The 19,778-nt window shown below is 34.8% G+C and overlaps 1 pseudogene across 1 annotated transcript; it reads left to right on the plus strand.

Annotated features, from left to right (window-relative positions):
- The first annotated feature begins 15,529 nt into the window (after window positions 1–15,529).
- Window positions 15,530–18,616, plus strand: LOC144545811 (receptor-like protein kinase FERONIA; annotated as a pseudogene). Its single transcript, XR_013508594.1, has 2 exons — window positions 15,530–15,563; window positions 15,760–18,616. The product of XR_013508594.1 is annotated as a receptor-like protein kinase FERONIA (transcript).
- The last annotated feature ends 1,162 nt before the right edge of the window (window positions 18,617–19,778 follow it).

The following is a 19,778-nucleotide window of genomic DNA, read 5'->3' on the forward strand; positions in this document are numbered from 1 at the left end:
AAGCAAATTTAATGCTAATAAAGCAAGGCCCATTTTAAGATCGATGCTTTGGGCCTGAAATAACCCATTTGATTAACAATTTATATATGTATACGCGTTATGTATGACCGGTTCAGTTGAGAATTGCGCAAGTTTAGTCCCACAATTCTTTGCTATATTTTCCTAGTCCCCAGAGCTCCTATAAAATACCAGGCGTAGCTCTTATGCATGTCAAACCTTTACCTTTTGCTGGAGCGGGTTTGGATACGGATATATCCGGATATCCTAACCGTTTTTGCGGAACGGAAATTATTCATATCCGTTTCCGGATCTTTTGTCTATATTAAATAAATATCCGTATCCAAATTCGATATTATCCGAATACGTTTCTTTTGAATTCGGATTTGGGTCGAATACGGAGCGGAATCGGAACGGATAATCCGGCTCCGTTTTCAGCCCTAGATTCACTGGAATAATATTAGCTATAAATTGAATGCACTAATATTGTTGCACATCGAACGGTTTGCACTGAATATCGAATCAAATTGGTCTCAGATGATGACCGAGAAACGGAGAAAATCTCAAAATAAAAAAAGTTAATTAATAATAACAGCAATAGGATGGGCCTATCGGCCCAGATACTGTTACGGGCCATCAATATGGGCCTCAGATTTTAATGAAAGGTGCGACTTTATTTGGGCTTGTTGGGCTAGGCGGGGTAGTAGCTGTACTTGATTTGGGCTTGTTGGGCTAGGATATTGATTTTGATTGCGAGAAAAGTCTGAAAATAGTCCATGGACTATTGATTTAATTTATTCAATCAAGCTTATATACTTGATTTTGGTTTAATAAAGTCCTTCAAATTTTATTTTTGTATTTAATTTGGACTTTCTACTCATATGTGGTTTCACGTTAAGTAAAAAAAAGAAGAAAAGTTTATTCCTCACTTAAGGTGGAATAAATTAAATCATCACTTTGCTAATTTGTTTAACTAATTTTATTTTGCTTTAAGTAGAGGTGTACACAGATCGAACTAATTATATTTTGTCTATATTTTCAATCCGATTTCAAACTCCTTTGAGCAATTAGTTAACTTTGTGCACTTCATCAGAACTTGACTTTGCTGTTCACTAAGTTTATTAGAATTAAATCAAATCATATCAAATCCAAATCGAGCTTATACACTTGGCTCATATCAAATCCACATATAATATTGTTGGCTTTTGAAAATTATTAGACAAAATATAATAGTTCTCTATCGGAAGACGAGTTCTTATCCTCTGAAATATCTTAAATTTTAAGTTAATCTAAAGTCGGATCAATTTTTGTTCGGTGCCTATTCAATATGCACAGAACTGGTATTATTTGTTTTAAGATTCGTGCGGAAATGATTTGAACTGTTCAGATTTCCCAAAGATCAAATCAAAGTTTGAGATATATATATATATATTTTTTTAAATAACACATTATTTTCTTTTTAAAACAAATAATACCAGTTGAACGCCTAGTTTCATTAACCTCATGAAAGGTTGAAACGTTTCAAGTTACATCCTAAAAACGGTTGTGTTTTAAACCATCCCACACTGAAATAAAGAAGCATATTAATTGTATTGTATGGCTGTTGAAACAAAATAGACTTTATAATTAATAGGAAGCTGATAATTGTACCTCAAACAAAATATCCGCGTGCGTCCCCCAGCCTTCTAGAATATCAGTGACAAAACGAGCATGTTTTACTTCATATAACGCAATAACAGTATGAATCTTTCTTTATTGTACAACATTTTGCTGCATGAAGCGAAAAATACTTTGTTCAAAAAGTTAACAAAAGCAGCGCCAAATGTAGCGAAACAATCGTATAATTTAAACATATAAAAGAAAGTGTTTAATCCACTACGTTCTAGTGTTTAACTTTCATTGTAAATGAGTTAAATTTTAATTTAAAAAAAAAACGAATCCCCCAACGCGTCCCCGAGCACAAATTTACATCTCTAAATTTGAACCAATACCCCAGTGCGTCCCCGAGCATAAAATTTAAAGCTCTAAATTTGTACCAATACCCGAGCGCGTCCCCCACCAAAATGTTTACAGCTTTGAATTTTATGTTAGTCAAAACTACTAGTTCTAAGCAAGCAAAACTCTATTAAATAACAATGAAACTACTGGTTCGAAACAACAATTGTTAGCAGCCTCATCAATTATTTTATGTTAGTCAAAACCCCAATAATTACAATTTCTAAGCATGCAAACCTCTGTTAAATAACAATGAAATTACTACTTCGAAACAATTATAAAATTAGAAATTGTCCCAACAATGCCAATTTCTAAGCATGTAAAGCTCTATTAAATAACAATGAAACTACTGGTTCGAAACAACAATTGTTAGCAGCCTCATCAATTATTTTATATTAGTCAAAACCCCAATAATTACAATTTCTAAGCATGCAAACCTCTGTTAAATAACAATGAAATTACTACTTCGAAACAATCATAAAATTAGAACTTGTCCCAACAATGCCAATTTCTAAGCAAAATTTTGAGAAACAAAGAAGTTCCTACTGATTTCCACTAAAAAAAAAAAAAATCTTTCTAAATTATTACTGGCGGTAACATAGAAAAGATGAACAAAAATCCTTTGAACTTCATTGTTTAAAACAAGCTTATATAAATAATCGTTTCTTATTTTTTTATTAATTAATTGTTCAATGTTGTGTACATCTTTTTCTGATAACGAGAATAGCACTATTTTTTTGAGCAAGAATAACACTATTTTTTTGAGCTATTTGATGTTTGGATGGAGCAAGAATAACATTAACCTACAATTCTTTGTTTGTCTTATATAGGTTAGCTCACTATTCTACTAACCCAACCAAGAGTTGAATTAGCTACTATTCTCAAATTTGAGATTAGCTCTATTCTTTCGTTTCTTTATCATTGTTGCAAAGTTCTTGACTAAGCTATTTTTTCAGTTTAAATCTTAGAAGTAATAAAGAAATAACTAAATAGTGGGGTTCAAATGCGTTTAGAATCTTGCAAATCTTAAAAAAATGTTCTTCTTTTGATTTGATACTTTGTATGTGTACTTTGCGCATAAAACAAAATTTTGAGAAACAATGCCAATTTCTAAGTATGTAAAACTCTATTAAATAATAATGAAACTACTACTTCGAAACAACAATTGTTTACAAAACAATATAAACCTGTGTGTAAAGCATATAAACTTGTGCAAGTAAACCAATATATACTGGCAAGAAAACCAACATTTTAAAGCATATAAACCTGTGTGTAAAACATATAAACCTGTGTTTACAAACACATTTTAAAGCATATAAACCTGTGTTTACAAAAATTAAAAAATCTGTGTTACAAATATATAAACCTGTGTTTACAAACACATTTTAAAGTTTATTCTTCAAACATATTTTAAAGCATATAAACCTGTGTTTACAAACATTGAAAAATCTTCATTTAATGAATTACTTGTTCAAAATGGAGACTGTATTTTTAGTTATTAAATATCAAAAGCTGTTAATTTGCATAATTAAAATTAGAACCAATCCCCCATCGCGTTCCCGAGCTAACTGGGTTTAAATTGTACTTTAAAGTACGTTCAAGTAAGTAGTTAATTAATGATTAGAGGACCGTTAACAATCTGGGGAACTAATTCGGGGATTGGTGATTACAACTGTTTCTAACAGACTGTCCACGAAATTAAAGCGCAAGACGTACAAAAGCATGCAAAGCTAACGTTTAAAGCAATCAATGTAAAACTGCAATGCATTAAAATAGCAATTCGTTAATTAATGGCAAATTAATAAATTACTGTTATTAGCGGACGGTTAAACCCAGTTAAACCAGTTCGGGGACGGGCTCGGGTTTGATGGCTCGGGGTACAGGAACATTTCTCTAATTAATAAGCTCCAAATCAACCTTTTAAACCATATAAATAGTAAAATTACAGATGAACAAACAGCAAATTATGAATATAGGAAAACCAGCTACTCTAATTAAAAGTTGTGAAAAATTGAAGCCTCGTTGCTGAAAGAAAAGAGGTACAAATGACAGCCACAATTCAAACAAAATGCTGAAAATAAAATAAGCACACAAACAATTTAGATGAGCTACTAATTGATAAAAACAAATTAAAGAATACATAAATAAGCACACAACACAAACAACTTAAATTTTATTGAAAGCAAAGGTACATAAATAAGCATCCAACACACAACTAACATATGCCAAATTGAAAATAAGCGGTATAATTAAGATCTTGGTAGCCACTACCATGTTTTTCTCAAAAAAAGAAAAAAACCGGTGCAAATGACAGAGAATTTAAACATTGCTTTCGCCCTCATGATCCTGATGTTTGGTGGGTTTTAATTATGTCTGTCAATTGCATCAAAGCTGGTTCTTCTCCTCACTTAATCTTATATCTCACTTTTTCTGTTTTTATTCTCATTTGAGTCTTTTATTCTACCACTTAAATTGTACTCAATCAAGACCTTATGACTGAGGCACATGGATCATGGGAGATACACCTTTACCAATTAACCATATTGAACATTGTCAAAGTATAGAATAAGTTTTAAGTTTTGTTTTCAATTTTTATATATATATTTTAAATAGAGTGTAGCATAGGTTATTTTATCAAGCTTTTTGTTTATTTTTGTATGTTTTCTTTACATTATAGCCGTAGATTATATCAGTGAAGTATTTTATCTTACATTACATAACTTTGAATTAGCTACTTATTATATATTTTTTTTCTCTATTACTAAGTCGTCAAATATAGTCAAGACGACCCATATTGCTATTGGGTTATTGGATTACAGAGTCCATTAATGGCCCACACTTAATATTATTGCAACTTTTTCGGCCGTTGAGTTCATGAAGCTCTCTTCTACTACGCAGATATATAATGCCCTTCTAGGAGGACCGGATAAATAAAAGAAGCACAAAACATTATAAACTTTTTCATGCCTTGGACTTTTGGAAAAACTCGATATTGGCTGTCAAGTGGGTACAGAAATTAAATAATTACAAGCATCTAGGGGTCTCAAAAGCATCTAGGGGTGTCAACGGGTTTGTGCATTGGACCATAAATCTAAAATTCAAAATTCAAATGGCCGATCCAAACCGTTCATCTTGTTCTCCATATTAATATGTGCTTGGAAACCAAATTTTACATTTTTTCTGAATTTTTTCACTATTTATTAAGTATTTTACAAAATTGTTGATCCAACGGTGGCTTAACAAAACAGTAAAATCAGCAGCCATCGTTGGATCAACAATTTTGTAAAATACTTAATAAATAGTAAAAAATTCAGAAAAATGTAAAATTTGGTCTCCAAGCACATATTAATATGGAGAACAAGATGAACGGTTTGGATCGGCCATTTGGATTTCGAATTTTAGATTTATGGTCCAATGCACAAACCTCTCCAAGCATTGCAATGCACCATAGCCCATCTCTCTCTCTCTCTCTCTCTCTCTATATATATATATATATGGGTCCGGCTAATTTGTTGCTGGCAGCATTTCTGCCGGCAGTGCTGCCGGCCCTTTTTTATTTTTTTGATGTCCAAACAACAAATCTAAACCGTTAGATGTTTAATCTATATTATAATCTACTTGGAGATCAAATTTTACATTTTTTGGAATTTTTTTACTATTTATTAAGCTGGTTTGAAAACCGCTGATTTCAGTAAATTTCTGCAGCATTGAAATCAACGGTTTTCAAACCATCTTAATAAATAGTAAAAAAATTCCAAAAAATGTAAAATTTGATCTCTAAGTAGATTATAATATAGATTAAACATCTAATGGTTTAGATTTGTTGTTTGAACATCAAAAAAACAAAAAAGGGCTGGCAGCACTGCCGACAGCAAATTAGCCAGACCCTATATATATATATATATATATATATATATATAGGCTGTGGTTAATTTGCTGCCAGCAGCATTTCTGCCGGCAGTACTACCGCTATTTTTTTATTTTGTGATGTCCAAACAATAAATCCAAACCATTAGATGTTTAATCTATATTATAATCTACTTGGAGACCAAATTTTATATTTTTTGGAATTTTTTTACTATATATTAAGCTGGTTTGAAAACCGCTGATTTCAATGTGTTGAAAATAGCGGTTTTCAAACCAGCTTAATATATAGTAAAAAAATTCAAAAAAATGTAAAATTTGGTCTCCAAGTAGATTATAATATAGATTAAATATCTAACAGTTTGGATTTGTTGTTTGGACATCACAAAATAAAAAAAGGGGCAGCAACACCTTGGACAGAAATACTGCCAGCAACAAATTAGCTGGACCCTATATATATAATATTATTATTAAAAAATATTTTATACTATAATGGATATAACAAAAAAAAATCGTTATCCTTATCCGTATCCGATAAGCTAAATCAAAAAAAATTCTTACCGTTACCTGTGTTTTTGGATACGATACGAATCGGGTAAACAGATAAATGGGTGCCATTGACACCCCTACAAGCATCACATCTAAAACAGTTTAGATAGTGAATATCCCTTCTACTAGCAATAACCACTCCACAGCAGTCCCTCTTGCACCACAAATTCTGCAACAGTTCGATGATTTGGTCTCTTCCTTTTAAAGCACAATTTGTTGTGTTGCATCCACAGTCCCCAACTGGTTGGAGCGAACAGGACTCCCCAGAGCTTTGAGGACATGCCATCAACCATCACCATCTCACGGGACTTCTGAAACGTCTCTGACTCTATGTCACGGTGTGGTTTTCATGAATCAGCTTTATGCCCAATATTCCTCGAGTTATATTCGATACTTGGACCATATGTGTGTTAGAAATGTACTAAAGGTCAAAATATGTTGGGCCATATTAATAATCAATATTGGATCAGGTCTTATTAGGCTAGATCCGAATTTCTGTTCTCATCTGATCTGATCAGATCAGATAAGGTCTTTTGAAAAGGCTCAACGAATTGGTGCTATGGATAGGCTCAAACGAACTGGTGCATATGTTTTATAAATATGCAGTGATATGTTCAAAATTTGGTTGGCCATTCTATTCCACTTTATTTCAGAAAACAAAAGAGAGAGAGAGAAAGAAGGGGGCTGTCAGTTCGGTACTAATATACCGAATTACAGTAGTTTGTCAACCTGTTCGTGTGGATACTGATAGAGATACAATTGCTATGCTGGTGTGTATATCTGACGCGATAAAGGAGAAGAAGAGGACAATTGCTGGAGCAACTAGATGAAGATTTCCACTGTGCATCTAGTGGTAAACTCTATATTAATCTTGGAATTATTTGATAATGAATTTTTGAACAAACTGATGAACTGAATTAAATTATTACACTTTTACCCATAGAGTTAATTATCCATTGTTAAAAAAAATAAGTTCCCATTATAGCCTTGTGTGGACCCTCTAATCAAACAGTCTATGGGCCCTCTGATGAAAGAACATTTGTTTCTTAACGAATCCTGATCGATGAATTAAAATTTCTTAATCTGCACCGGTTAAATATATAAGTCAACCCTTCTGATTTGATGGGAAATAAATTTCACATGCTTCTCACGTGCAGAACCTGACGGAACCTGATTCTGGTTAAAAGAGTTGCATATTCTGTTCTTTGTATATCTTTAGCTTTAATTCATATTCTGTTCTTTGTATATCTGTTCATTTGACATTGATAAAAAGTCTTCCTTAAAGTCTCCTATGAGTCTTTGAATAATTACATTTAAAAAAATTTGAGATCCTAATTTTCTTTTGTTTGAAAAACTTTACTGGTACTCCACTGCTCTATGTTGAGTTCTGCCCAGTATTTCATGTTGCATATATAAAAAAAGAGATCTATATGCCTCTATATATCAAGAAACACAAAAAAACCTATCAAATATCTAAATCAAAGTTAGGTCTAACAATTCATCATCCATTATGTTATGCTTATCCATGAACGTCGTTGAGAAGAGTATTGCTGAAAGTTAGATCAGTGTCGTCCTTGAAACACAAGTTCTGCATATAAGTAAGAAAAAAGTTTACTTGAATTAGGAGAACAACTACAGTAACTTCAGAAATCAAAAGGGAAGCTTCATATTTAGTAATATTCAGTAATAGTCAAGATATGACTTGTAGAATCCTGAAATGGAAAATCAATTTGTTTCTTAACTTGTAGAATCCTGAAAACCAGAAAACAGTGGTCATCTTGACATTTTTCAAACATAACTTCTATTTAATGCTTATAATTTAAAATTCAAAAATTGTGTTTCCTTTTAGAACAATTTGCAGAGCTTATGCTCCAACTCGGTTCATTCATATTCAATAAACCTATAACAAGATATGGACTCTTGAAGTGGCTATCATGAGCATTTCTATTAACAGATGAAAACCATTTTAAAAATCAAATAAAATTTATTTTTACTAGATAAAATTCCATGTTTTACCATAGATAAAAAGCTAGAACTCTTGTAGAAGCTTGAATAAGCTTGTTGTGCATGTCATCTTCTTCAATTCATATTTCATCTTTTTTTTACCCCTACAAAACTGTTATATAAAGATCAATGCACTTAACATAATAAGCAACAAAAATTTCAATTTTCCAGTAATCAATTTAATTCTTATACTATGAAGATATCCAAAACTCATAATACTGTTAAGAAAATTAAAGTCTCACATAATTGATTACTAATGGAGCCTTTTTATTCTTCGTTTTGTGTTAATACTTTAGATGCATCATATTCATATCTACCCACTACATAATTGCAAGAGATCGAAGCTTTACAGTATAACTAACTGTTCTAGTACACCAAATTGATTTGGTCCCACTATTATTTTAGCATAGTAAACCTTAGCAAACAAGCAAAATTTAATTGATAGGTGAGAAAAACGATTTTCTGAAACAAAGCGAGAGAGCAGAAGGAAAGAGAATGGTTACTCCAATTAGCAAACTAATTTTGCGGGGATATTGAATTTGTATCCTTTTTATTTGTCTATTTTGTCTTCATGTGTATTTGTCATAATGGAAGATATCGTTGTAGAAAGCAACAAAAGAATCTTACAGGAAGACCGTGGAAAAGATAAAACAAAAAATCAGAGAATTTGCTGGAGAGGCGGGAGAGAGCAGAGCAAATTAAACAATAAGCGCTGAGAAGAACATCGACGAGTGCGCGAGAAAAGAAGGAGATGGATTGACTTCGGCAAAGGATATTTTTGTCATTTATTATTTTGATTTAATCATGATTAATTTCATAAATATTGAACAATGGATAAAAAAGAAACAATTGTAAGAGTTAAGGGATAAATAAGATATAGTCAAGTGTTAAGGGGTAAATAAGAAATTAAAGAACTCTTTGAGGTATGTGAGAAATTAACCCTATAAAATATTGTCATTCTTCTAGTACATTTAATTTCTAAAGAGTTATATTTATTTTTGAAATTTTTTTTTTAAAGTTATTTAATGATTATTATTAAAAAAAATCTCAAAATATATACAACTTTTTAGAAATTAAATGTACTAATATTTTCTGTATTACCTAGAAGTGACTTTTGAACCGCGATCAATAACTCACATTCAAAGCATATTTAATTTTTTCCAATAACACATAAAGAAATATATTAATTTTTCTTACAGCCGTGAAAAATCCGGTCTGAAAAATATTGATCCGGGTTATTTGTCACAGTTTTTCTAATAAATCAAATTATATTATATTCTATCTATTTTCAAAGAAATATATTAAATATTTCTAATATTTCAATACAAAAAATAAAAAAAATTCTATTTTGTAAAAAAAAAGAAGAAGAGGAAAACACAAAACCGGTTATTTTCTCACTAGTTGTATTTCTTGAATCCGGTTATTTAATTAGTCACCGGACCAATTTCTTAAATCCGGTTATTTAGTCATCGGATAATTTAAGTACTTTTCCGGATTTGGATTCGGATGAAATCGGATATTATCCAATCCGTTTACACCCCTAGTATCATATGGTTCGCGTGTACCTTGTGTTTTGTATTCTAAATGTTTTGTGACCAACGTTATAAAATAATTGGGTATTCACTTTGCTGGAGATACACAATTCGGGGACGCAGATTCATGTGAACCCGTATCCTCCAAGGTAATTGACGGAGTAAAATTAGCTCTCATTAATTAAATCTCAGCCGAGCGATTGGAATTCAGCATCTATTTAAACATGGGGTTCTGTTTTGAGATTGGTGTCCCAGAATTTGACTCGCCATTTTGTTCAGTCCTGAAAGAGGTGCGTGATGCAAAAGATTAACCCATCAGACTAATATAAGTATGTATAAACCTTAAACCAGAGAACCAAAACCAACACTAACATCAGCAATCACCCAATACTTATGTTCCACAATTCTATACTTAAAATCTAACAAGAGAAACAAATACTCAGATCAAACCTAGTCCATCTTCAATTAATGCAGAATTAGAATTCGCTGATTCCATTCGATGCTTGTCGGGAAAACCAAATACCCTGATCGTACGTAGCAAGCGTCAAGGCATCACCCAACAATTTGTTTAACTATCCACTCAATTTGGGTTCTAAACTGCAACAAGACAAACCACCTCTAAGTATTTAAGACAAGTCCAACAAAGCCAAGAAAAAGGTTTTAGCCATGATTAACAACGAGAAATATTCTTGCATGACCGATCTTGGGGCTGAGCTCTTAATGGTTATAAGTGCCTTCATCATAGTAATTTCCGTATTGTATATTTCGCATAAGCTCCTGAACCTGCACCTGCCTCCAATGATCGAAAACCAAGAAGCAAACTTCTTCCTGTCTTCGGCTTATACCCTTTTCCTCCCACTCATGTCCTACTTGTTTTCACAAGCCAACCAATACAACTCAGATGGAACAGCTCAAGTTATTCTCATCTGGATGGTGTTTATCGAGATCATCCGTCTATGTAGTGATCCCATCTTCACTTGGAGACTACGGAAGTCGGGGGAGCAATTGGTCCGATTGTGCTGGGTGGGTTATCTTATTTGCAGCTATGCACCTCTACATGGGATTAGGGTGAGTCTCCTTGTCCTCTGTATTTATTATGGTGTCTGTGTGGTCCTGAGGGGAATTATCTTCAACAAAGCCAAGGACTCCTATCTAATAGGAAAGAACCCAAAAATAATACACACTTATGTGGAGAGAATAATGCTCCAAGATGATCTTCACACCACACCAATGAACATTTGCGATTACATTGTTATGGGAGAGGAGAATCACGAGATAGACATTTGCAGTAATGGCTACATCCTAGGCAAGAAAAAGTCTAGCTCTGAAGGCATACTCACGATTGGCAGAGTTTTCCAGCTCAGCTCATCTCAAGATGAAGAGTTTACTTCAGCATATCCGTACTGGCGTGACAATTGTCTCTCCTTTGCCCTTGCTAAAATGTTGATGCAAAGGTTTGCCAAGCTCCCAGTAGATGAGGCCGGATGTAGAAAATCCCTTGATTTTGTACTAGAAGGGATAATTGACTACATCGGCAGCAATCGAGATATTCAAACAGACGAAAATGATGGAGGAAGAAACCCAACTCAGAGGGTATTTAGCATTATCCAAAAGGAGCTGGAGTACATTTCTGAATATTTGCACATGACGGTACCAATTTATCATTATTTGGTTGGCTATGCTATGGTGGATGGGTTCGGTATTCACGTGATTTCGGGTAATGGGATTTACCTTATATATACAATTTGTAAAAAGAGTTCTGAATGGCTATCCCTTGTGGTAGAAAAAGCATACAATCAATGCTTTCTTCATGCTTTTAGACGAGGTTCAATGGTGGTGAAATTTTTCTCTCGTCTTGATCTAGCCATCACAATCTTACTGTTTATTGCATGCATCTACATCGAATGCAATGGTTCATTATTTAGTGCAGAGGAACGATCCCCACAATGGACCAACCTTGACCTTGTTAAAAGGTACATTAGAGACCCTACCAAGTCTTCCCGTCTTACAAAAAGAATGAAGGTGCTAAAAGCACCAACAAAGAATGTCAAGAAAACCAGAGTTGGTTATTCCTCCATTGTTGATTTGGAAACCGATACCATCTTCTTTTGTATAAAAGTTGATGTGTCAATCCTTGCACGTCTTCCAAAATGGATCAGAAGAAAAATTCCAAAATCATCCCCAACTGTAATTTGCAGTACTGATGCAAAAGAAGCTATACTGAAGTCCTTGAGAAAAAGTGATGGTCGACTCACCAATGGAGAAACTTCACTGAAAATCCATGGCATGGACCATTTGAATTGGGCTTGCCAGCCTCATGCTAGTACCACAGAGACCATCCTTGTCTGGCACATCGCCACAACCCTCTTACACAACCACCAACCCTCACCTCACCGAAATAACGATCCCCATCAAGAAACAGAATCCCAACAAAATAACAATCCCTTCAAGGAGGAAGAGGTGGCCTTGGCGTTGTCCAGCTATTGTCACTATCTAGTGAAGTGTTTTCCTGACCTCTTACCAGATGAGGTTGACTGGACAGAAAAAATTTATAATATTGTGAGAAAAGAGATATTGGATATTCGTTTCTTTGGTCAGAAACCTACAAAAGAATATCGATGCAACTATGCGCTCAATATCAGGTGGGTTGAAAGTTCAGTCGTCGGTAAAGGTGCCAGGCTTGGCAAGGAGCTAATAAAGTGTACTCAAGACGAAGCACCAGTGTGGACAATGTTGGCTGATTTTTGGGCGGAGATGATGTTGTTCATCACTCCATCCGACAACGTAGATGGTCATGAGAAACTTTTAGACCAAGATGAGTTGATCACACAATTATGGGCATTACTTACCCATGCTGGGATTATTACTAGGCCCAAACTCACCAAACATCAGGCTCATCAGAGCGAGAGCAATGCCGTTATTGGAGATATGAATGTTTGAATTGTCTCTGTCATTTGTACCACTTATTTGCATTTTGGCATATGATTGTTGTGTGTTGTGTGCTAATTTATGTACCTTTGCTTTCAAGAAAAAACTGTGTTGTGTGCTCATTTATGTATTCACTGTTATGTCTGTCAATTGTACCAAAGGCTTGTTCTTCTCCTCACTTCATCTTATATCTTACTTCTTCTTTTTTCTGTTTTTATTCTCATTTGAGTCTTTTATTCTACCACTTAAATTGTACTCAATCAACACCTTATGATTGAGGCACATGCATAACAGGAGATACACCTTAACCAATTAATCATATTGAACATTGTCAAAGTATAGAATAAGCTTTAATTAATTTTTGTTTTAAGTATTTATATTTTTATTAAAATAGAGTGTATCATAAGTTATTTTATCAAGCTTTTTGTTTATTTTTGCATGTTTTCTTTACATTATAACAGTGAATTATATCGGTGAAGTATTTTATATTACATTACATAACTTTGAATTAGCCACTAATTATATGTTTTTTCTCTCTATTACTTAGTCGTCAATTACAGTCAAGACGACCGATAGTGCTATTGGGCTATTGGATTGTAGAGTCCATTAATAGCCCACAATTGATATTATTGCAATGTTTTGGGCCGTTGAGTTCATCAAGCCCTCTACTATACTAGGCAGATATAATGCCCTTCTAAGAGGCCCTGATAAATGAAAAAAGCCCAAAATATAAAACTTTGACCTGCCTTCTACCTCATAGGCTTTAAAATAACACAACTTTTTACTGTCATTTCTTTTATTATTATGTGATTTTGCCAAAACGGACTTAGATAAATTATTTTCAGAAGTCAAATATGTTTTCGAAAACGCTATCATAGTACAATTCTATCATTCTGCGGTCAAATCAATGGCATTTAATAGATTTTCTTTTGTTTTATTTTGTAAGATTTTCAGTGCACCCCACAAAGTAGTCTAATATAAAACTTGATCACAAGGTGCACTGATGATCTCGATTTTTAATTTAAAATCCGTTCAATTGTTGATTATCTCTTCACTATCAATCTTTAAAATATATTATTTATCACATTTATATCACATACAAATATTTCTTTAGTTTATACTCACTGAGATGGACTATGTCTGTATTTTGTTCAAAGCACACAACACCCGACACAGTGGATCATAGGGATTGAGACTGATAAGATCCACAGAAACCACCTCCATCGAAGTGCCCAAACAGCCTTTTCCGCTCACAGAGTCAGAGGCTTTCTCCTTGAATCACAGCCGTCCCATAAATCACTGGAGCAGATTGTGCGCCACATATAGATTCGCACAAAATATCCATTTTTCATCGAATTCGGATAACCCCAGGTACCAGTTTTATCTTGGCACTAATCTCAAAGCAAAAATAATACTGCCCCTACGCTATCCCGAACAGGCACCATTTTTGAGTTGATCTGAGCCGTCTGTTTCAATTTGTTCATAGCCGGTAACCTGAGAAAACGACACATCACATCACCTTTCGCTTTGCTAAACCTCTCCAAAATCCTGCCCCCCTTCTCTGCTCTGCTCCTTGCAGTAAAATGGCAAGAACTCGCGCTTCCACTTCGATCGAAAACCCTAAACCAAGAACATAGCGGTAGAGACTAGAAAGAGGCGAGCAACCCAGAGAAGAAACCAGCGATCGCAAAGGTAAAAGGAAAGAGGGAGGAGACGAGGGTATTTTCGTCATTGACAGCGATGATGATGTTCTCTTGTCGTTGGAAGAACTCCAGATTCAAGAGATTCTCTTCATGACAACGCACTCCGAGAAGAATCTTCCTTTGGTGACAGACGAAGAGCAAGGTAGCTATCCCCAATTCAAAAGGGTCGTTCTATTTAGTTTACACCTAATCCTGGACAGGTAGGGAGCAATTTCTTTATGCTTTCTCCGGTGAGAGCCATTTAAGCATCTCTTAACTTAAATTGGTTCATATTAGGCTCCTATTTTTCTCCTCTGTTTTCACCGTGCTTGACCTCTTCTTTTAGCTCTGTTTTTTACTGGTATAAAATTGAATTATTTGTTTGAACATTATTAATTATACTGATTGGCAAAATAAACTTCAGGTCGATGTTAATGAACTGTCTTATGGTTAAAGATTTAGAATGTGTAGATTTGAAATAAACAGGTGTGATCAATCTATAACCAATAATGCAGTATCATGGGATATGGATATGCTATTTTGAAAAGCATTAGTACCCGCCACAAAAATTAAAATTAAAAATCCATCACTACAAGTGGGGATAATGCAATGTGCTCACATTATTCATTACAGATAAAATACACTAGCCTGGTCAATTGATCATGACTTGTGGTCCCCACCTTTGCTTCTAGGAATCTACCTGATTCTTCCCTCATTTTGACTCGTTTTCAGTTCTGAATTCTGAACATATAAAAAAATAGATCAATTGCAGCCATGTTGATATGGTTTAATTACCACCACATACAGGGATATCCATAATCTCTCATAATGCTTCATATCTCTATATAGACTCAGCAAAAACTAAACTAATTTGGTATTAGGCGCTCACCACAGAGTTCTTACACAAGAACTTCCTCTCTCTGTCTCTGGTAATCTTTTATCTTCTGTTCCTCTTACGTCAAGTGTTGGCTTAATGACTTCTATCCCTTTTTGATGCTCCTGGTTTTTACTGGTAATCCCTTCTACTCCACTTATCACTTTTTTCTCAGGAACTTTCGCAGTTTTACACACTGATTTGATATAAATTCAGATCAACCTTGTGCTCACATCAATAATCTCGCAAAACTGACCCCAAACAATGAAATCTCTAAACCTAATATTTATTCCTCTTTTAACCCTCCATTTTGCCATCCCTGCTTTCACCGCAGACTCCACTGTCACTCACATCCTGTTAAGTTGTGGCACATCAGGAACCTTTCCATATACTGGTAATAAACTCACATGGGTTGGAGACAGTGGTACGACATACATTTCTAATGAAGCCAGCCAAACTGCAAAAATCCCGTACCAGGACCCAGCGGTACCAAAGGAACCATACAATACTGCCCGTATCTTCACCACAAATTATACCTACACCTTCCCTCTCTCTCCGGGGCGATACTTCCTCCGCCTCTATTTCTATCCCACCAATTATTCAAATTACCTCGCAGCCAATTCATTCTTCACTGCCACTGCAGGCCCTTACACTCTTCTCTCCAATTTCAGTGCCTTGATAATCGCAAATGTGCTGAACTTTGCATACCTCCGTAAGGAATTCTCAATCAATGTCACGTCAAGTACTCTAAATTTAACCTTTTCACCCTCAACCAAGCAGCCAAATGCATATGCTTTTGTAAATGGAATTGAGATCATGTCGTCTCCTGATATCTTCAGTTCTCCAAGTACCTACTATGCTGATGGTGTTAATACTCCGTTTTCGTTTGACCCAGCTGGTATGGCTTTCCAAACAATGTACCGGCTCAATGTGGGTGGCAGAACCTTAGATCCTTCTGAAGACTCAGGTTTGTACCGCTCATGGGATGATGACTCAAACTATATTTTCGGTGCGGCTTTTGGTGTCACCTTTCAAAATGATAATAATGTGACAATTGAATATCCACCAACTATTCCACAATATATTGCACCAGTTCAAGTGTACGAGACGGCACGATCAATGGGTCCAAATCCACAAATCAACTTAAATTACAATCTCACTTGGATCCTAAACGTAGATGCTGGGTTCTATTACCTCCTCAGATTCCATTTTTGTGAGATACAGTATCCGATAACCAAAACAAACCAGCATGTATTCTTTATTTACATTAATAACCAGACAGCACAAAGCCAATTCGATGTTATAGACTTTAGTGGAGGAATCGGTATACCCACTTACATGGATTATGTGGTTATTACTACTGGGTCGGGTCAAATGGATATGTGGGTTGCACTACACCCGGATATTTCGACAAAATGTATGTATTTTGATGCAATATTGAACGGTCTAGAGGTTTTTAAAATGAACACATATGAGAACAACCTTGCAGGTCTGAACCCGGTACCAATAGCCGAAAACACAATCAACCCAACCTTGACTAATGGTAAGAACCATATTACCTCGAAGCAAAAGATTGCAAAAATCATTGGCTTGGTGATAGGGGTCCTTGGTGGTGTTTTGCTCTTCTCATTAATTGGTTATATCTTCTGGTTTGTGACATGCAAACGTCAGAAAAAGAAGGAAGCGGAGTCTGCAGAGGGTCAGAAAAAAGATGGTGCAACCGAGTGGACCCCACTCTCTCTCTACGAGTTTTCAAATTCGCAATCTGACGTTTCAACCAAGACGGATGCCACTGGTAAAGGTACTGGTCATGGTACCCACAACTCATCTCTTCCGGACAATCTCTGCCGGCATTTTTCATTCACCGAAATTTTGGCAGCAACAAATGGGTTCGATGATTCCCTAGTTCTCGGTGTTGGTGGGTTTGGAAAAATGTACCCGGGCAAAATCGATAATGGGTCAACTAAGGTTGCAATCAAGAGGGCAAACCCATTATCTGATCAAGGTCTCAATGAATTCCAAACAGAGATTGAGATATTGTCAAAGCTCCGTCACCGTCACCTTGTCTCTCTTATCGGGTACTGTGAAGAACAAAATGAAATGATATTGGTCTACAACTACATGGCACACGGGACACTCCGAGAACACCTCTACAAATCCCGAAATGCACCTCTTACATGGAATCAAAGGCTTGAAATTTGCATAGGTGCAGCTCGGGGGATTCACTACCTTCACACAGGTGTCCAGCATACTGTAATCCACCGTGACGTGAAATCAACCAACATTCTTCTAGATGAAAAATGGGTTGCAAAGGTGTCAGATTTCGGGTTGTCAAAAACAGGACCCGAATTGGACCAATCACATGCAAGTTCAGTTGTAAAGGGGAGTATCGGATACCTAGACCCAGAGTACTTTAAGCGGCAACAGTTGACAGCAAAATCTGATGTGTACTCCTTCGGTGTAGTCTTGTTCGAGGTGTTATGTGCAAGGCCGGTGATAATTACTGATCTGCCAAGAGAGCAAGTGAGCCTGTCGGAGTGGGCCATGTTTTGTCAGAGGAAGGGAATACTAGAAGAGATCATAGATCCATACCTAAGAGGCAAAATTGCACCTGAATGCTTTAAAAAGTTTGCAGAGACAGCCGAAAACTGTTTGGCTGAACAAGCTATCAACCGACCAACAATTGGAGATGTGCTTTGGAACTTAGAATTTGCTCAGCATCTGCAAGCAAGTGCAGAGGAGAGGGGGAGTATGATTGGTGGAACCACCTCAACAGAAGAGAGGAAAGAGCTATCTGATGAACCTACTACCGATCGAATCAACTAGCACTACAACTACTTCTATCAGCAGAGGAGAGTAAAGGCACAGGACTTCAGAGTGATAGGTATGCTGAGGTTGATTTCTGATATTTCTAATAGGTTTTCTTGAGCTTGATTTTCATGAGCTATTATTGAGATATTGTAACTATAGAACAGTCAAATACATAATAGATCTTGCTTAGCAAGTGGAGATTATAAATAAAAATAATCTCTGAAGAAAAAGAAATGTACTTTATTGTGATGTAAAGTCTTAGAAGCATAGGCTCTCCAATAACATTGTACCAGGATGTGAGAGGTCCATTATATATAGACATATGAATATTCAGACAGGAGATTTTGGGAATATTAAATAGTTAACGGTTTGATTTTTAATTTTATTTTAAATATATATATATATATATTGATTAGACTGACTGGACATGATGACTTGTATCGATCATATCTGACCCACTAATTTTGTATTGATATTGTATATTTCATTACAATAATATAGACTTCATTTATAGGTTTGATTATTTTATATTTCTAAATATTTAGTATACTAATTACTTCGTACATACCACCCTTGTATTTTTAATCAACTCCTGCATTGTATACTCACTAATATCTCCAATCTAGTATCTCTATCACCCTGTGGCAACTGCATCATTTTGGTAATTTAATTGGTATTAATTGACCCTTCAATTTGATCTGATAATATCGTTACTGATAATTTGTTATTATAGTTGAGATGATATCATAATTATCGTAAATAATATCATGATCCAATCAAATGCACTGAAACAATGTGAATTTTTAGAAGATATTTAAAATAAATAAAAAATTAAATTCAAATCAAACTGTTTAATTAAATAATATAGTAAGAGTCACCCCACGAAATCATTTCAATTTTATTGAAGCCAAATCAAGGTTGTTCGGCATGAGCTTTTAAAGACTAAGAATTAAGTTCTTAATTCTGGTTAAGGAACACTTGTTTGTTTGGTAGTAAAATTAAGAACAAAGACATAATATGAGTAAAATATAGATTATAGTGTGTAAAGACCCAAGTACCCTTACTTATTTTTCATTATGAATACCCATGCACATTGACCCGTCTTCTTGCCATTAATAAAAAAATTGTCACGTATAGTACATTAATCACATTACATGCCTTTGAAAAGAAAGGTATATCTCTTGTATTGAAAATTTCCTATTCTGATTTGTTAAAATCAACAAAAAAAAAAAGAGCAATTCTATGGAGGAAAACCAAATTTCCAGGTCAAGGTACAAAATAAGGCAGTAAGCCTTGCCTCAACTTTTAGCAACTTAAACCAAATTACACATCTTACTATTTAATTCAATCCAAAATCAGAGAGGTAATCAATACATTGTGTAACAAAATACAGTGTCTAACAAAAGATATTACTCAAGTATTCAACATAGATATTCAAAGGCATTAATTACGGAGCTAATTAAGTGAGACACACACACATGCATTACAATTCTCAAACAACACAAGTCTCAAAGGTGCTCAATTCAATGATCAAAATAACTT

The sequence above is a fragment of the Carex rostrata genome, chromosome 28 (assembly GCF_964058835.1).
Source record: "Carex rostrata chromosome 28, lpCarRost1.2, whole genome shotgun sequence".
In the NCBI taxonomy this organism is placed as follows: domain Eukaryota; kingdom Viridiplantae; phylum Streptophyta; class Magnoliopsida; order Poales; family Cyperaceae; genus Carex; species Carex rostrata.